This window comes from Gorilla gorilla, chromosome 11, assembly GCF_029281585.2.
Source record: "Gorilla gorilla gorilla isolate KB3781 chromosome 11, NHGRI_mGorGor1-v2.1_pri, whole genome shotgun sequence".
Taxonomy (NCBI): Eukaryota; Metazoa; Chordata; class Mammalia; order Primates; family Hominidae; genus Gorilla; species Gorilla gorilla.
This window is the reverse complement of record NC_073235.2, coordinates 132849554-132868697: the sequence shown is the minus strand read 5'-3', so window position 1 is coordinate 132868697 and position 19144 is coordinate 132849554. Positions and strand designations below refer to the sequence as shown.

General features: G+C 45.5%; 1 protein-coding gene across 1 annotated transcript in view; it reads right to left on the bottom strand.

Moving 5' to 3' along the window:
* SP140 (SP140 nuclear body protein) overlaps positions 1-19144 on the bottom strand; it is a 188617-nt gene that overhangs the window by 148587 nt on the left and 20886 nt on the right. The gene's annotated exons all lie outside the window — the stretch shown is intronic.

Sequence of the window (19144 nt, the reverse complement as noted above, 5' to 3'; positions counted from 1 at the left end):
TTGCTATTTTTTAACAAAAGTTCAAAGGACATAAACTTTTCTCAACATAACACTTTTCTCAAGACAAAAATTGCAAATCATTACAACTTACTATAATTGCAATTTGATAGTATTTTAAATCTATTTTTTAGCATGTTAATAATGCTAATTGCTATTTTTTAACTAAAGTTCAAAGGACATAAACTTTTCTCAACATAACACTTTTCTCAAGACAAAAATTGCAAATCATTACAACTTACTAAATTGTCCTGGTCTGTGTTTCTGGCTTTTCATTCTTAGTCTCCATGGAGGAGTAAGACCATCAAAGACTCAGGCCCTGCCCCATAAGGAGGCAGAACCTGTTCAGCAGGCCCCCTTTAGCCTCCCAGTGAGGAACTGGGAGTAGAGTGTGTTGGAGTTTCCATTTAGGTAGCCAGAGTCACAGACTAATGAACAGAAAATGTATAGAGATTTCTTTTGCTCCTATTTCTCAGTGTTTTCACAACAGTGTGAACTGTGAAATAGATTGACCTCACCTATGATCCAGGAAAGGGTGGAGGCAGTTTGAGCACTGGCTCAACAAAAGCCTATAATAAAGTAGAATTCCCTTCATTGTATGGAAAGACAACAAATATGGCCATAAAGATGGCCACTCCTGGTGCCATTTTGGAGTGAATGCTGAGTTCTAGAGATGATGATTTTATCAGCCTAGACTTTAGACTTCCAAATCCTTCTGAGAGGTACACTAAAGGTTCCCATTCCTAGCATAAGCTCAATGCATTATGATAAAAGATTCCCCTCCCTACCAGTTTACCAGCAGGCAGGATTGCTGGGTAAAAAAAATCTTATATCCATTCATGACCTAACCCTGTCTTCCGTTCTGGCATTGGTAAGCTGATCCAGGTCTGTCTGTCTATCATCTAATCATGGCTCTGGGTTTCTCTGTAACTTGGGCAGGGGGTGGGGGGTACCCTAAAGAGTCATTTATTTCTTTCAAGTTGAGACTTTCAAACACTAGCAGTTTGATTGCCATGACAGCCAAGACCCCTATTCCCAGAACACTCTCTTCCTTTGCTCCTGTTTGTTGCTGTACTGCTCCCCTGGTTTTCAAGTGATTTCTGCCTGCGAGAACAGGGTTTGGGTTATTCTGATTAGCCCAGCCGGTCCTCACCTTCCCCCAGACTCTCTGAGTAGGTGCAGGATTTGCCCTTCTGGTGGTTTGCCACTGCTCAGGCCTCATCCACGTTCGGCACGTACCTCCTTAGATGTTAAAAACTCTTAATGAACCCACCATCAGTGATGCCCCTACAGACAATGCCAATTGCCTCTCCAGAGACCCATTCCAGTCCTGCTCCCAGGCCATAATAACATAGGAGTTAGAAATTATTTAGGCAGATAGTGAGGGTAAGGAAGTCCTTGCTGAGGTTTTCCTTTTAATGAAAAGCAGCCCCCAAGTCATTTCTTTTCTAACAAAAAGCAGCCTGTAAAATTGAGCTGCAGACATAGACAAGCAAGCTGGAAGCTTGCACGGGTGAATGCCGGCAGCTGTGCCAATGGGAAAGGGCTATCTGGGAGCCAGGCATGTCCAACATGGTGGCTCCATCTTCCCTTTTCCTTGCCAACCACATGTACAGTAAGGAGCAGACAACATGGTGCTGACCAAGTAGAAAACCCATTTGCATAATAATAAGATTAGGGTGGGGTGGCCAACTTCCTCCTGTGCTATGTAAATGTCACACGTGGTCCAACCAATCTGTGGGCCCTATGTAAATCAGACACTGCCTCCTCAAGCCAGTCTATAAAATCCGGTGCATTTTGGCGTGGGCTGGAAGACCCACTTGGGCACTCCTCTCTCTCTGCAGGAGAGTTATTCTTTTTTCTCTTTCTTTTGCCTATTAAACCTTCACTCTTTCTTTTTTTTTTTTTTTTGTTCTGAGACAGAGTCTTGCTCTGTCGCCCAGGCTGGAGTGCAGTGGTGCTATCTTGGCTCACTACAAGCTCCGCCTCCCGGGTTCATGCCATTCTCCTGCCTCAGCCTCCCGAGTAGCTGGGACTACAGGCACCCACCACCACGCCCGGCTAATTTTTTGTATTTTTAGTAGAGACGGGGTTTCACCGTGTTAGCCAGGATGGTCTCTATCTCCTGACCTGGTGATCCACCTGCCTCGTCCTCCCAAAGTGCTGGGATTACAGGCGTGAGCCACCACGCCCGGCCAAACCTCCACTCTTAATCTCACTCCAGGTGTGTCCATGTTCTTGATTTCCTTGGCATGAGACCACAAACCTCAAGTATTACCCCAGGTGAACAACACTGCTTCAATTTCTCCCATCTGATCCAGCTGGGTTCCACTCTTTCCTGAACCCTTTCCTCCCCAGCTGGCCAGGGAGCCTGCATCAGCTCAGGACTACCTTCAGGTTATGTGATGTGGGAGGTTTTACATGACTCCAAAAGGCTGCAAAAATGGAACAACAAAAAAAGCTTTCTTATCAGGAATGACTGGAGGAATTACATGTAAAAATACATTCCCCCCTCTAGCTGATAGCAGAAATTCCACCTTGGAAGATGCATTCTTAGCAACTGGGGAGACATTGTCTCCTGGTGAAGTGCGGCCTCCCTCAGGAGAGGTAGACTTCATTGGCATCAACATCTGGAGTGGGTACATTTCTCAGATGCTTTCCAAGCTCTGGTAGAGCCAGGCCTTCAGAGCAAGCTCACATTCTGCAAGTAGTTATGGGAGTCAGTGGGCGGGGTCAGTCCTGGCAGGTGCCTTGGACTCTTTGCTTTTCTGCCCTGAGCCCTGAGGACCCTGACTGCTTCTCTTTCCTCCCAAAGCTGCTCCAATGGAACTCCTCCCCTCTTGAAATTAGGTGTAGGGACTATGGAATTCCCAACTCTGCTGTCATTCTATCTCTTCTGTCATTCTGACTTAGAAAAAATGCACAGACCGTATTCATTTTAGCAGTCATTCCCCTGTGAAGTGACATGTGAAATAATGAAATCAAGAAGGCACTGTCTTTCTCACTTCACCTCTGGTCTCAACTGGGCCATTTGAATCTCCAGAACCATCTAGAACAAGGAAGACCACCTGGCGAAGTCCCTCCCAGCACAGGACTCCAGGCAACCTGGCACCAGTCATCCCCATTGGACAAGACCAGAGCTCAGATGCATTGGCAGAGGGTACACTTTTCCCCTTTAGCAGCTACTGGCATCTGATCATTTACAGAGAGGTTGGGTAGAACCCTGAGGAACCCATAATAGCCACTTTCCAGAAGACAGCCCGGGGCCTCAAGCAAAAACTCAATGGTGAGGACAGTCATCCAGACCTGGACACAAGGCCCAAGTATGAGCAGAAAGGGGTGCTTACACGTTCAGGATGTCAGCTGATACTGAAGCATCTGACACACTGTTCTGAAACAGAGACTGTTGGATGTGGAGTTAAGGTTTTGACTCACTAAATGCTCTACCCTAGGGGATAAAGTGGAAAGAAATGTCCTTATTTCCCAAGGGCAACAGTGAGGTTTCCAGCCTTCAGGCCCAGCAGTGGCTCTCCAGCTTCCACAATCCAGACCTTAAACACTGTGGTTGCAGCATTCAGACCCCGGGCCACAACTGTGCCCAGCTATCAAGGCCGGGACTGAGGGGAGCTGGCTCAGCTGCCCCCATGACTTGGTTCAGAATTGACTCACGGGCCTATGAAAGTGCTCTGGGGGTACCTGTCAAAGCTTGGTCTTGGCCAGTGAAAGATAAGCATTCAAGTTAATGGGCATATATTAGTACTCACCAGCAGGAAAAAACGAGAGGCTTCAGTGCATCCTAGGATCCTGGGGGAAGAATTGTCATGTCCTCCTAAGAAGGCAGAATTGGTCCAAACAAGGGACAGTGAGGAGGGCAGGGTAAACAAGCCACTCCTTGGCACCTACAAGTGCCAATTTGCCCCAAATTTTCCCAGAGCCCACAGGTCAGATTTTGATGTTTCTGTATCTGGACCATGACCCAGTTTGTATTCATAGCCAATCCCTAATCTCATCATCATCTCAGTTTCCAGTTCCTCAAAGAAGTTTACCCTTGACCCCCTAGGCCTGGTTCTGGCTCTGTGGAGGGCTCAGGCAGAGCAGAATGCATACAGAGGCTTTCCCATTCTCCCAGGATGGGCGCAGGACCTATCCCTGAGAGCAGCAGGCACCCTGGACTTCTACAAAAGTGTACCATAGGCCAGGCACGGTGGCTCAAGCCTGTAATCTCAGCACTTTGGGAGGCCGAGGCAGGTGGATCACTTGAGGCTAGGAGTTCAAGACCAGCCTGGCCAAGATGGTGAAACTCTACTAAGAATACAGAAATTAGCCCAGTGTGGTGGTGTACGCCTGTAATCCCAGCTACTTGGGAGGCTGAGGCAAGAGAATCGCTTGAGCCTGTCGGGGGGGGGGAGCGGAGGTTGCAGTGAGCCGAGATTGCGCCACTGCACTCCTGCCTGGGCGACAGGAGACTCTGTCCACCCTCTCCCCACCCCACAAAAAAAAAAAAGTGTAGCGTGCTGTTCAACCACCAGAGGGCACTGTGGGCCCCTCCAGAGACGGAAAGGAATTGAGATATTAAAGCTCCTGCAAGGACAAGGAACTAGCAGAAGTAAGTAGTGAAGGCTTTGAAGGGGAGGAAGATGCTCTCAGTGGCTCCTATTTCATGCAGATGGAGGAAAACCAACCAAGAGCATGCGCCAGGTCCTCTCCAGATGAGACTGGCAAAGACGAAGCAGCAGGCGGTCACGTTTAGGCACATGCTTGCGAGGATTTCCTTACTGTGACAAAAGGTCCCTTCTGTTGTTTGTCACAAGTGCAAAACCTCACAGCTAGCATAATGAAACAACTGAGATGCACTCAGTAACGTGGGCTGGAAAAGGATCCCCAGTTTTTCGTTTCATAGATTGGAATCTGGTAGGAGGCCCGCCTGGGGATGGCCAGCAGCTGGCAGAGACCTGGATTCTAGATCCTCCCATTTGCAAGAATGTCCCAGGTGACCTCCTCTCTGGGATGCTAGAGGATGAGGACAGGGTGAAGAAGCCAGCCTACTGGGGGAAGGGGGGTCTTTGGGACCAATCGAGAGTGCTTAGAGAGGGGTGCTCTGAGATATCTGGACACTAACCGCTTCCCAATGAATTGCCTATGGCCCGCTGCTTCAGAATCACAGGGAGCTTGCTAAAATGCAGATTCTGGGATGTTGGCTCTGGGTGAGAATCTCTAGGACTCAGGCCCAGGAATCTGTGTTTTTAACCAGTTGAACAAGTTTTCTAGGTGATTTTTGTTTGTTTGTTTTGCCACAATTAGGTTTGAGATCCACTGCCCTACGACTGGTCCTTTATCTGACTTAAACATTTGACAAAGGAGCAAATCTAACTAAGGTATCTGTGGTGTGGGCAGCAGTAGAGCCTGCAACTTAATCACAAGAGCTGCCCTTGTCCTGTGAGGTGACAGCCGAGAGTTTATTGTTTGGTTGATTGCTTGGTTTGTTTAATTGTAATGTTTTGTAGTTCAATTGTTTATTTATTAACAGCTTTCAGAAACAGTAACAAGAATAGAACGTGAAGCCAACTGCAGAAGAAAAAACTAAACTGAGAAGGGAACTAAATAAAAAAGCAGCTGGGCAGATGAGATTTGGGGGTGCAGGGAGCAAGCATGTGGATGGAGGGAGGAGATTAATATTGAGCCATGGTCATGAGAACTTCAGAGAGAGATGGATGAGTGGAGGTGGCCCACACGGTACTCTCTTTTAGTGTTAAAGTCTCACCAATGCACCACGACGTAGCAGTCTCTCGTTGTGAGGTATTACCTGGAACTCTTTGTCTCATGACCCAGAGAATTAAGGAGTGTGGACACAAAAGGTGAGATTGGAGCAAAAGTTTTCTAAGCAAAAGAAGAAAGCTTTCTGCCATGGAGAGGGGGCCCAGAAGAGGGTTGCCATCTTTACAGTTGAATGCAAAGGCTTTTATAAGAAACTGATGAGGGCTGGGCATCTCATTTGCATAAGACACAAATTTCTGTTAGCTCCACCCCATCCTCCAAGTGTGCATGTGGGCCCTTAGCTTAGTGACTCCATATTGCTTTGTTCCCCTTACTGTACATGTGTTAGGGGACAGAACTTTCCACTGTAGGCATGTCTGGGTGAGTCACCTGTGTAGCTTTTCTTATCTATGTGGCTGTGGGCGTGTCTTAGGCAAGCCCCTCTGTGCAAGTTGGCTGTTCTTTTGTTTGAAAGAATTTAACTGAGGGCCCACCCTAACTGCCTGCCTGACTGGCTTCTTCCTTTCTCCTCTCTCAGTAGGTCATGGATTGGCTCCTGCTTTGACACCGCCTTGAGAGACTTCAGATGTTGGCATGATTTTTGAAGCTTTTTATTGGATATTGGGTTGATATTATATTTGAACATGAAGTCACCCTGAGGTGTGCTGCCAGGTGGCCCCATTGTATTTGGATACAGGCAGCTGTGAAATGCAGGGGAGCAGTTAAGAATATTAACAGGTCCCCAGTTGAAATGCTTTAATGGCAGTGGTACATGGCCTGCTCCTACCCCACCCAACACACGTCACAACCCCAACCCCTACCCCCAAAGCCTATTCTCAATATGGCAGCCAGACTTAACCTGTTAAGATGAGTCCAATCCTACCTACTCCACCTTCAGGGTGAGAGCACCCCCTCTGAGGCCTGTATGAGGGGCTTCTCCCCTCCCTCGTAGGTCTGCTGCACCCACTGGCCTCCCTGGAACCCAGGCCACTCCTGCCTCAAGGTCTTTACACCAGCAATCCCCTGGGTCTGGAGTTTCCTCCCCCTGGAAGTCCCCACACTTCACCCTCACATCTTTAATGTTTTTGCTCAAATGTCCCTGGGGGAGCCTGCTCCAACCACCCCTAATGCTGCAACCTCCCACACCTGGCTCTCCTGCTCCCTTTCACGTGTGTCCTTTCTTCCCCCAAAATATCCCATTTATCATGTTCTAACATGCAACATGATTTGTTTATTGTGTTTGGTGTCTGTCTCTTGTCACTATCATGTAAGCTCCACAGGGACAAAATTTTTTGTCTCTTTTGTTTGTTGGTATATCCCTACCGTCAAACTCATCAGCGCTTAATACAGATTTATAGAATGAATGGATGAATGAATGAATGCCTCTAGGCTCCCAGTCAGTCTGAGCAGGCTGGTTTGCAGGTCCAGAGCTTCTCCGAGCAGCATCTCCCCACTCCTGGTCCCCATTGGGTCACTGGAATCTCACTCCCCAGGCACCAGGCCACGTCTTGATGTTTGATGGGCTGGGCTCCCGCTCTGGTTCTGCCCCAGGACTCCCTTCTGCATCCTGCCCCATGGTGTCCTTGCCTATGCCCCTCTCATCGGTGCCACTGCCCTCCCGAATGCAGCCTGGGCATCTCTGCTGTGGGCTCCCGTCACTGGGCTCTGCCCTCTGTGGACACACTGTGCCACTTCCCCTTCTATGCCACTGACCCAGACCCAGACTGAAGGTTGCCCTCCTGTTAAAGAAACCCAGGACCTGACAGTAGGTAAAGTAGGAAAAGCACATTTTATTCAGGAACTATTGCAAAGGGGGAAAGAGGCCTCAGTGCATATAGAACGGGCTCAGTGGTTAATTCAACCAGAACGAGTGGGGATTTATAGCCATGGAGCAGGCTGGCAGTCGGGATGGAGGAAATTACTAAGAGAAAGCACCAGGGGGAAGGAAAGCTTCTGGTTAAACAGGCTTAGGATTCTTGCTGAAGGCAGGCCAGGGTGGTCAGATGCCAAGGATGGGGGCTTCTCTCCACACTGACTTAGGAGGGACTTGCTAAAACTGGCTGATGCAGGCCCAACGATGACAGGCACAGAAGCCCAGGGTTGAGGCCTCGTTGAAAGAGAGCTTCGAGGAGCCTGACTCAAGTGCGGCCTCAGAGCGAGTCTTTGTCCTGGGAAGCGGGACCTTTTGCTGGCAAGGCAAGCGCCTGCCCTAGCTTGACCAGGGTGCGGAGGCCGCCCTCCCCTGCTGCTGTGCCTTGAGAATCAGGCAGATCCAGAACAGGACCAGGCCAGAAAATCCTGTGGCTGTGGGACGTGGGCAGGATGAGGCCTTGCTGTGAATGTCCCTGAGAAAAATGTGCCTCCCTCCCTTTCTAAAAAGGTTTCCTGCCGTGAAAATGACACCCAGGAAAACAGAACAGGAGAAGACCAGTCTCGGGAACCACACCTCTGGGAGCTCCTCTCAGCCCCTAGCCAGCGGCCCCTCTAGGCCCACAGTCCCTCCTGGACTGGAGCTGGGGTCGTTGTTCTCTCAAGGAAGCAGTGAGGAGTGTGGACGGGCCCAGGGAAGAAACGCCTGACTCCGTGCTTCATGGGGAAGGCGGGGAAGACAGCAGGGATTGGAGCTGAGAACCAGAGGCCAGAGGACGCCCTGAGACAGGACTTCCTGAAAGAAGCCCTGGGACCCCCACTGCCAAGGGTCCAGGTGAGGAGGGGAGATGGGGTGGGGGCTGGGGCTTTCAAAGGATCAAGTTTTCACCACCCAGACTTTTTGGGATTCAGGAGGGGGGTGTTGGAGTGAACACTGGGCTTCAGCTTCTGTCCTAAAATACCTAAAATCAAAATATACCCAGCCAGGCGTGGTGGCTCACACCTCTAATCCCAGCACTTTGGAAGGCCAAGGAGGTAGGATTGCTTGAGCCCAGGAGTTCAAGACCAGACTGGGCAAGATAGTGAGACCCCCCCTCCCCGCCACCCCCGCACCCCCCATCTCTTCTACAAAAAAATAAAAATAAAAATTTGCTGGGTGTGGTGGCGCACGCCTGTAGTCCCAGCTACTCAGGAGGCTGAGGTAGGAGGATTGTTTGAGCCCAGGAGGTCAAGGCTACAGTGGACCAAGATCACCCCACTGCACTCCAGCCTGGGTGGCAAAAGGGAGACCCTATCTCCAAAAAAAAAAAAACCTTACCCTGAAAATTTAATTTCCTTCTAACACATCATCCTGATCCCCAGGAGAGATTCATCATCTTTCTACTTGACTTTCTTCTGTTGAACTATCTAACCTGGTCTATTTCAACAAATACTATTTCTTGACAACCACTAAGCCTGGCTTGGGCTTTATTAGGCTAAAGAAATGCCTGCCTCCAGAATTAGATTATATAAAGTTTTCTTTTGCAGACAGATAGTGGAAATGCCCAAATTAATCATTTTAATTTCTCAGAAGGGAAGAAAAAATGCCATTTGATCCAACCACATAGGCAAAGTGCCTAGCACACAGTAGCCACTCGGTAAAGCTGAGTCACGGCTGTGGTTGGGATCAAGGAGGGTACCCTTCCCTTCACATGCAGTGTCCTGGGTTTCTCCCTCCCCACCCTTCTCATCAGGAGTCCCTGGAACTGAGGTCCCACGAGGCTTCAGGTGCCACAGCACAGGTGGCAGCTTCTGTCATGCCAGCCAGAATCAGTGACCCCAGACAAGGTTGGCAGGGTGATCCCAAAGAGAACAGTGACTTCAGCCCCAGCACAGGGAGGCTGATGGCTGGGGACTGGGGGAAACTCCTGTGGATGGGGTTCCTGAGAATGGCCTGGAAAGAAAAAGCTAAAAAGGTGGAAGTCAGACAGAACACAGCTCATGCCACTTCAAATAGGAATTTGCCCACATCTAGGCCAGGCCCTGTTGCCTCTTGTCTCTCTCAGCAGTACTGGTGCCTGAAGGGATCCATTAAGGGATCCAGTGTGAAATTTTCTGGCTTGGCTCATAGACCGTCCTGTCTTTGGAATCAAAGAGCAGACACAGATCAATGGATAAGGTGAGGAGTCTTGAATTCTTAACTATTTATTTCCTTAGTGAAAGAGAGTTGCACTGGCTAAGTGCACTGAGTTTAAAGCCTCTTGTTCCTTCTGCAAAATCTGCGGGCACAGCAGCCTGAGGCATCTGCCCCTAAGCCAGGGTCAGAGCTGGGGGCAGCAACAGGGGCTGGGGACCCGAGACAGCCCCTTGGGTTTCCCTTGCAGGTGCCAAGAACCAGCAAGTCTCCTGGGGATTGAGTGCCTTGTGGGGCACTTGGGCCTGTCCCATTGTCCTCCTCCAAGGAAACTTTTGGGGCACTCTGGCTCTCCAGGGCTGGGGACGGCTCTGCCCCATGTCACCAAGGCCCTCTGCAGGGTGTGGGTGTGGGCACAGCTAGTAGCACGAGCCGTGGTCGGTCTGCAGTTCCACCTTTGCAGCTTTGCCCTTCCCTGTCTGCCAATCTGATCCCAATCCTGTCTGTGCCCATCCCAACCCCCTATACCTGAATTACATCAGCCTAGAATTCACCTGCTACTTCCATTCCTGCCTTCAAATTCTGACCTTTACCTGTCTGGCCAAGGAGTTTTGTCCCTCCTCGATGTGCTGTTGTTTAAATGCTCCCAAGGAAATGCCTACCCCAACCCCCAAAACAGGATCAGGGACCAGGGTTTTTTTTTTTTTTGCTGCTTCCTTCTACCTTCACCTTCAGTGTTGCAGAGCACCCACAGCCCGCTGAACCAGGGGTTCCATGCCATCTGCAATGCTGTGTATGTGCAAGAGGTGAGGCAGAGAACAGGGAAGCATACGTTCCCACTCCTAAAAATTCCCAGAGAAAAATACTTTCTGTGAGTGTCAAAACATGATGGGACTGTTCATGAAATCAGCCCGTGAAGTCAGCTGTGATCATGATGAAACATGAGCCATGGTTCTGTGGGTTCTGAAGCTATACAAATCACAAATTCTTCATCATGATAGAAATTGAAAACCTAACTTGTTCAACATATGTTTCTTGAATTGGATATCCAAACGCAAAAAAAAAAAAAAAAAAGAGGAGAAAGAAAAAATCTCAATCATAATCCAAGAATCTGATACCATATACAAAAATTAATTTAAAATGGATCATATACCTAAATGTAAAACTATAAAGCTTCTAGAAGAAACAGGAGAGAAAATATTTGAGGAGGTGGTAGGCTGGATGCTTTCCCAAAAATGCCTACCTCCTAGTTCCTGGAACCTATGAACATGTTATGTTACCTGGCAAAAGAGACTTTGCAGATGCAAGGAAAGAGACAGATCTTAAAACAGGGAGTGTATCCTGGGCTATCCAGGTGGGCCCCACCTAATCACATGACCCCTTAATAGCAGAGAACTTTCTCTAGCTGCAGCAGAAGGGAAAATTAGATATTCCAGTCATGAGAACTTCTTTAAGAGTCTATGAGTCAGGATTGCCAGCTAGCAGAGTGAGGGCCTCATTTTCAAGGATCAGAGAGAGGCCCAGAGAGAGGATCAGAGAGAATTCCAAGGGCGACCCCAGTTGACCCCAGCAATGAAGCTGGCAGCTGAGCCCCACAACCTCGAGGAACTGGGTTCTGCCCACACCCTGAGTGAACACTGTAGTGGATTTTTCCCAAGCCTCTTGGTAAGAGCCCAGACAGCCAACACTTTGACTTTGGCCTGGTGAGACCCAGAGTACAGAAACCAGTCAAGGAGCTCAGACTTCTGACCTACAAAACTGTAAGATCATAAATTTGTGTTGTCTTATGCCACTAAGGTTGTGGTAGTTTTTCACAGCAGCAGTAGAAAAATAATAGAGACCCTGGGTTAGGCAAAGATTTCTTAGCTAGAACATAAAACACATAAACCATAAGAGAAAAAAAAAAAGAATAAGCTGAACATCAAATTAAAACCTGATTTTTGGAAGATACTTTTAAGAAAGTTAAAAAAGAAACAAGAAAAGATGAGGACAATATTTAAAAACACATATCTTATGAAGGACTGGAATCCAGAATATATAAAGAAATCCTCAGCCAGGTGCGGCGACTCATGCCTGTAATCTCAGCACTTTGGGAAGCAGAGGTGGGCAGATCACCTGAGATCAGGAGTTCAAGACCAGTCTGGCCAACATGATGACACCCTGTCTCAACTAAAAATACAAAAAGTAGCTAGATGTGGTGGTAGGCACCTGTAATCCCAGCTACTCAGAAGGCTGAGGCAGGAGAATCGCTTGAACCCAGAAAGCAGAGGTTGCAGTGAGCCGAGATCACGCCACTGCACTCCAGCCTGGGCAACAGAGCAAGACTCCATCTCAAAAAAAAGAAAAAGAAAAAGAAAGAAAAACAAATCTTAGAACTCAATAGAGACAAAATATTCAATTTTTTTTTAAGTGGGAAGGGAAGATGATTTGAACAGATACTTCATCAAAGAAGATATACAAATGGCAAATTAAACACATAAAAAGATGCTCAACATCACTAGTCATCAGGGAAATGCAAATGAAAGCCCTGATGAGATACTGTTACACACCTATTAGCATGGCTAAAATTAGAAAGACTGGCAATACTAAGAGCAGACAAGGAGGCAGAGCAACTGGAAATCTCATGCATGCAAAATGGAACAATCACATTGGAAAACAGTTTGGTAGTTTCTTACAGAATTACACTAATGTTTATCATTTGGCCCAGCAACCCCTTCCCAGGCACTGAAATAAAAACATAGGTCCACGCAAAGACCTGTACATGGATGATCATTGCAGCTTTATTTGTAATGGCCAAAAACTGGAAGTAACTCACACGCCCATCAGCAAGTAAACTGGTAAGTAAATTGTAGCACATCCATATAATGGAACATTACTCAGTAATAAAGAATGACAAGCTACTGATACATGCGGCAACAGGGATGAACTCCAAGAGCATTAGGCTAACTGAAAAAAGCCAGACTCAACAGGCCGGTAATGATATAATTTCATTTATATGATGTCCATTATATGACATTCTAGTGGAGGCAAAACTACAGGGACAAAACATGGATTGGTGGTTGCCAGGGATGGCACGGCAAAAGAGGAGTGACTGCCAAAGGGACTGAGGGAACGTCTGGCACGATGGGACTGCCCTGGGTCTTGACTATATTGGTGTCATGTGGTTTTACATTTGTCAAAACAAAACAAACCTACATTTTAAAAGAGTGGATTGGCCCAGTGCAGTGGCTCATGTCTAATTCCAGCACTTTGGGAGGCTGAGGCAGGTGGATCATGAGGTCAGGAGATCGAGACCATCCTGGCCCACATGGTGAAACCCCATCTCTACTAAAAATACAAAAATTAGCCGGGCATGGTGGTGTGCACTTGTAATCCCAGCTACTTGGGAGGCCGAGGCAGGAGAATCGCTTGAACCTGGGAAGCGGAAGTTGCAGTGAGCTGAGATCATGCCACTGCGCTGCAGCCTGGCCACAGAGCAAGACCCCGTCTCAAAAAAAAAAAAAAAAAAGAGTGGATTTTACCGTATGTCAATTATACCTGAATATATCTGACTTCTATAAAAACTACATGATGATCCCCACTTCCACTAAAAATAAAACCCCCTATTTGGTCCCACCTGGCCCACATGATCCCCTAAATTGATCATTCTTATTATTCACACTTTTCGAAGTAACAGATGTGTTTTCTAGTCTTTTCCTGCAATTATCTTGTAGAGGAGGGCCCCTTGAAAGAAGAAGTTCCCAGGAGAGATCAGTGTATCATTATGAGCTCTTCCCCACTTTAAGCCAGTGTAATGATTTAGAATTAATTGCCTACTTTTCTTTCTCTCATCTGCGATTAATATTTTATTGCCAAAGTAAATGAGAATTGTTTTTAAAGGGAGAGCACAGCCTATATTGACTCAGGGCATTTGTTTCTGTTTATTTTACTGGAAAGCCGTGGTTGGATTCTCTGAAGCGAGGACACTCTGGCTATCATCCTTGGAAGTACTGACAGCAGAGACCACAGAAAATAAATTCATGCTCAGCCCAGACCTGTTTTGGCTGCAGTCACTTTTCTTGGTGGAGAGGAGCCCTTCTCAGAAACAGCAGGAAAAGCACCTGCTGGGCAGTGCTGCTGCAGATCCCATCCAGGTTCTCTATTTTTAATTAATTATTTATTTATTTATTTATTTCAGATGGAGTCTCATTCTGTCACCCAGGCTGGAGTGTGGTGGTGCCATTTCAGCTCACTGCAACCTCCACCTTTCAGGTTCAAGCGATTCTCCTGCCTCAGCCTCCCGAGTAGTGCCCGCCACCACGCCTGGCTAATTTTTGTATTTTTAGTAGACGGGGTTTTGCCATGTTGGCCAGGCTGGTCTCAAACCCTTGACCTCAAGTGATCTGCCCACCTCAGCTCCCAAAATGCTGGGATTACAGGCACCCAGCCCCCATCCAGGTACTCTAAACAGCTGAATAAAATCCAGGACCACCCTAGATTGAGGACTTCAGGATGCTGATGCTCTAATTAGCTATCAGACCAGGTGCACAAATTCAGAGCTCACCACCTTGTTTATTTTGCCAACTGCTAGGGGTAGAATAAATGAAACAAAGACCTACTGGCCAGATGCGTTGGCTCACCTGTAATCCCAGCACTTTGGGAAGCCAAGGTGGGAGGATCATTTGAGGCCAGGAGTTCAAGATCAGCCTGGGCAAAATAATGAGACCACTCCCCCTCCCCCCAACCCCATCTCTAAAGGAAAAACTTAGCTGGGCATGGTGACATGCAACTGTAGTCACAGCTAATCTGGAAGTTGAAGCAGGAGGATCCCTTGAGTTCAGGACTTCGAAGTTACAGTAGCTGTGATCTTATCTCTGCCCTCCAGGCTGGGCAATAGAGTGAGACTGTTTCAAAAGAAAAAGAGCTACTGACTCAGAAAGGCTGATAATCACAATGAGCTTTCAATGGCTTTTCCAGAGGACTGTTTTTTCACTTTTTTATCTTGTATGCTACCATATATCATTGCATCCAGGACACCATAGATTGTATAAGGCAGGAAAATAAGTTGCAAAGTAAACTATGCCACCATGCTTTTTCATTTCTTAGGAGTTGTACTGTATATTGAAGCTTATTCGGACAGATGTTCATCCTTTATCACCTTTGGTCACATTAAAATAGAGATGCAAAGAAAATGAGTTGGTTAGGGTGTTCCTTAAATTTGTTTCGTCCAACTTTTCTGAATCACATTTCAACTCAAAGTCATCAAATTTCATATTTTATCAGACTTTCTTGTCTTCTACGGTCAAGAGTTGGCAAACTTTTTCTGCAAAGGGATGGATAGTAAACAATTCAGACTCTGCCGGGCCCTGTGCTCTCTGTGACAGCCACCCAACTCTGCTGCTGTGAGGCAAAGCCAGCCATACACAATACTGAAATGAATGGGCGTGGGTGTGTTCCAAAAACAATCTTTATGGACACAGAAATTTGAATTTTATATAATTTTCACGTCATGAACTATTATTCTTCTTTTGACTATTTTCAGCTATTTAAAAATGTATAAACCATTCTTACTCACAGGCTATACAAAACAAATGGTAGGCTGGATTTAACCTGTGGACCATGGTTTACCAGCCCCGACTGTATGCCACTGGGAGAATTGGTAATGCAGTGTATCTTTTATTTATTTATTTATTTTGAGACGGAGTCTCGTTCTTGTTGCCCAGGCTGGAGTGCAGTAGCACAGTCTCGGCTCACTGCAACCTCTGCCTCCCGGGTTCAAGCGATTCTCCTGCCTCAGCCTCCTGAGTAGCTGGGATTACAGGTGTGAGTCACCACGCCCAGCTAATTTTTGTACTTTTAATAGAGATGGGGTTTCGCCATGTTGGCCAGGCTGGTCTCGAACTCCTGACCTCACATGATCCACCTGCCTCGGCCTCCCAAAGTGCTGGGATTACAGGTGTGAGCCACCGCGCCCGGCCAAGTGTATCTTTTAAAAAGATATACTGCAGTCTCCAGGATTCTCTTTGGGCCACTGACAACTGTTTCTCACATTTGGTTGCAGGAGAATATTCATCAGGATAGAGTTAGTTATGCTGCAGTAACTACCCCCAAATCTCAGTGGCTTAAAACAAAGGTTTATTTCTCACTCATACAAGATCCCTGGTGGGTCAGGGCTACTTTCTAGGGCAGCCACCCCATGTAACAGTTCAGCTTTAGTCCTCCATGTGAACACGTGCACCCTCAATATTGACAGGGGACAAGAACGTGGAAAATCACACACCACCTCTTACAGGCTTTCCTTCAAAAGTGGCAGGTGTCACTTCCTATTTGCAAAACCAGTCACATGGACCAGTAGTTTAAAAATGTATCTACCCATCTTCAAAAGGTGGAGACTAATTCTCCTTCCCTTGCATGTGGGCCAGACCTAGTGCCTCACTACGACTACGGCAGACATTGAAATATGTGACCCGAGAGGCCGAATGCAAAAAGGATGCCTTCAACTGGTGTGGGCCCACTTTCAGACGCTGCATACTGGTGAAGGCCAGCCATCATGTCACAAGGACACTCGAGCAGCCCTTTGAGAGCACCATATGAAGAGAAGTCTATGTGGAGAGGAACCAGTTGGCCAGTACCAACCCACTGGCTGTGTGAGTGGGTCCCTCAGAGTGGATCCTCTAGCCTCCATCAAGCCTCCAGGTGATCCCAGCCCCTCAGCCTTCAAGTCTTCCAGATGAGGCACCTCCCATATGTCTGTGTCCTGTCTGAATTCTCGATCCACAGAAACAGTGAGATAATAGGCCTCTAGGTATGGAGGGTGATTTATTACACAGGAATAGACAATGAAAAAAGTACACATGGCTTCACCTAATTTCAAAAAGATAGGGGAAGTTCGAGTTTCCCATTGGCTTAAAGAAGGGACTAATTATTGGTAAATGTCTTGATCTTATTACAACAAGGTGTCAATGAGGAATTTTCAAACAAAAACCTGGACTCACATTCCTTCCTCTAATGGTTTGTAAATGGCTGCTGACTGAAACATCAGGGGATTGCTCTTGCCGTAAGATACTCCCTGGAATAATGTCTGAGGTCATAGACGCGCAGGCCATGGCACAGAAGCTGGACAGCACTTTTTAGTCTTGTTGAAAAACACATCTAGATTTTACATTTTACATTAAAATGTAAAAAGAATGAGCACCTGGGGATCCATGGAAATAATATATCACTGTCTCTCAGTCACATGCTCTCTTATTTTTGCCTGTGTTGTGGTTATTTGCCTTTAACTAGGAGATCTGTGGTGGTAGATATGGAGATAACGTGAGAACATGGGCAGAAAAAGTCCTTATATCCAAAGCAAAGCAAATGATTGACTGATGTTTCTGATTTTTAAAAAATTGTTAGTGCTACATAAACTGTAAGTATAATAATTACAACTAAGGTTCATCTGACCTTAACTCATGGAAATAGTCTAGATTCAATTGGCCCAGAATGGTCCTATAATTGTATATATGGACAGGAATATAAATTTCTCTATACACATACATATGCATATACACATAGCATCTATACTATACTTAGCTTTAGGTAACATGTATACCTATATATCACAACTAGAAATAAAATTTCCTTTCAAATTAGCCATTAACAGATTCTTAATGATGAATAGTGATCTTGTTAGTAGTTAACTGGTAACCTTTATATTGAAACAGCAAGACATACTAGAATGCAAGCAAGAAACAGCTTGATTCTTTTTCCTGGGGCCCATTCAAACCCTATTTTCGAATCCAACCTTTACCTCCTTAGGATGAAATCTTAGATGAGATCCCATAGTTTTGTCTAGTCACTTTTTCAAAAGACTGTGGAAAAAAAACACAGCATAAAATTTACCATCTTAACCATTTTTAGGTGTATAGCTCAGTAGTGTTAAGTGCGTTTACATGGCTATGAAACAAATCTCCAGAACTTTTCCATCTTGAGAACTGAAGCTCTGTGCCCATTAAAGAACTATTCATTCTCCCTGCTCTCTCCAGCCCTGGCAGTTGCCATTTTATATTCCATTTCTATGAATTTGACTACTTTAAACACCTCTGATAAATGGAATCATACAGTATTCATCTTTTAGTGACTGGCTTATGTCACTTAGCATTGTTGTCCTCAAAGCTCATCCATCTTGTAGCTTATGACATAATTTCCTTCCTTTTTAAGGTTAAACAATATTCCAGATTTTTTTAAGGTTAAACAATATTCCATTGTGTGTATATAGATATTACATACTACAATATTACATATCATATCTTATTACATACTATATTACATATTATATTATAATATTGATATATATCTTATATATAAGATTACACATATTACATGCATATATAATTACATATATAAGATATATATCAATACATGTTACATATATATAAGATATATATATCAATATTCTATTGTGTATATATATCAACATTCCATTGTGTATATATAAATATTCCATTGTGTATATATATATACACACACACAACTTATAATTTGTTTATACTATATCTTATAATATGTAATAAGATCAAGACATTTACCAATAATTTGTTCCTTCTTTAAGCCATTGGGAAATTACATATATATATATACATATACAATGGAACACTGTTTAACCTTAAAAAGGAAGGAAATTATGTCATAATTTGGTGTATATATAGGAGATATATATATATATATATATATATATCACTGCATTTATCCATTCATCCATGAGGCATGATGGACATTTGGGTTGCTTCCACCTCTTGACTATTGCGAATGATGCTACAATGAGTATGGACATACAAATATCTCTTCAAGCTCTGCTTTCAGTTCTTTCTGGATATATACCTAGAAGTGGGACTGCTGGATCATATGGTAATTTTATTTTTGATTTTTTGAGGAACCTTCATACTGTTTTCTATAGTGGTCATACTATTTTACAACTGCACCGGCAATCCACAAGTGTTCCAATTTCTCCATATACTCAGCAGCACTTGTTATTTTCTGTGTTTTGTTTTAATGGTGGCTGTCATAATGGATGTGAGGAGATAACTCCTTATGGTTTTGAATTGCATTTTGCCTAGTTATTCTAAATAATAAAAAGTCCTTTGGTCATTATCAGCTCCAAAGAAGAATCTCATTTTAGTAAATATAATAGGCAGAATAACATCCCCCACTCCCACAAAGCTTATGGCTGTGTTAAATGGCTATGTTGTGCTGCATTACAAGAAGGAATTAAGGTTGCAGGTGGAATTAAGGTTTCTTATCTGCTTCCCCTACCCACCTATGACTCCTTCAGGGTTGGAACAGAGCTTAGAAGAACATGAAACGGGCAGGAAAGGCCATCCTTAACAAAGGCAGATGTAATATGACATTTGCATCTTCTGGGTAGGGCAGATTCCCAGCAGTGATTCTTTC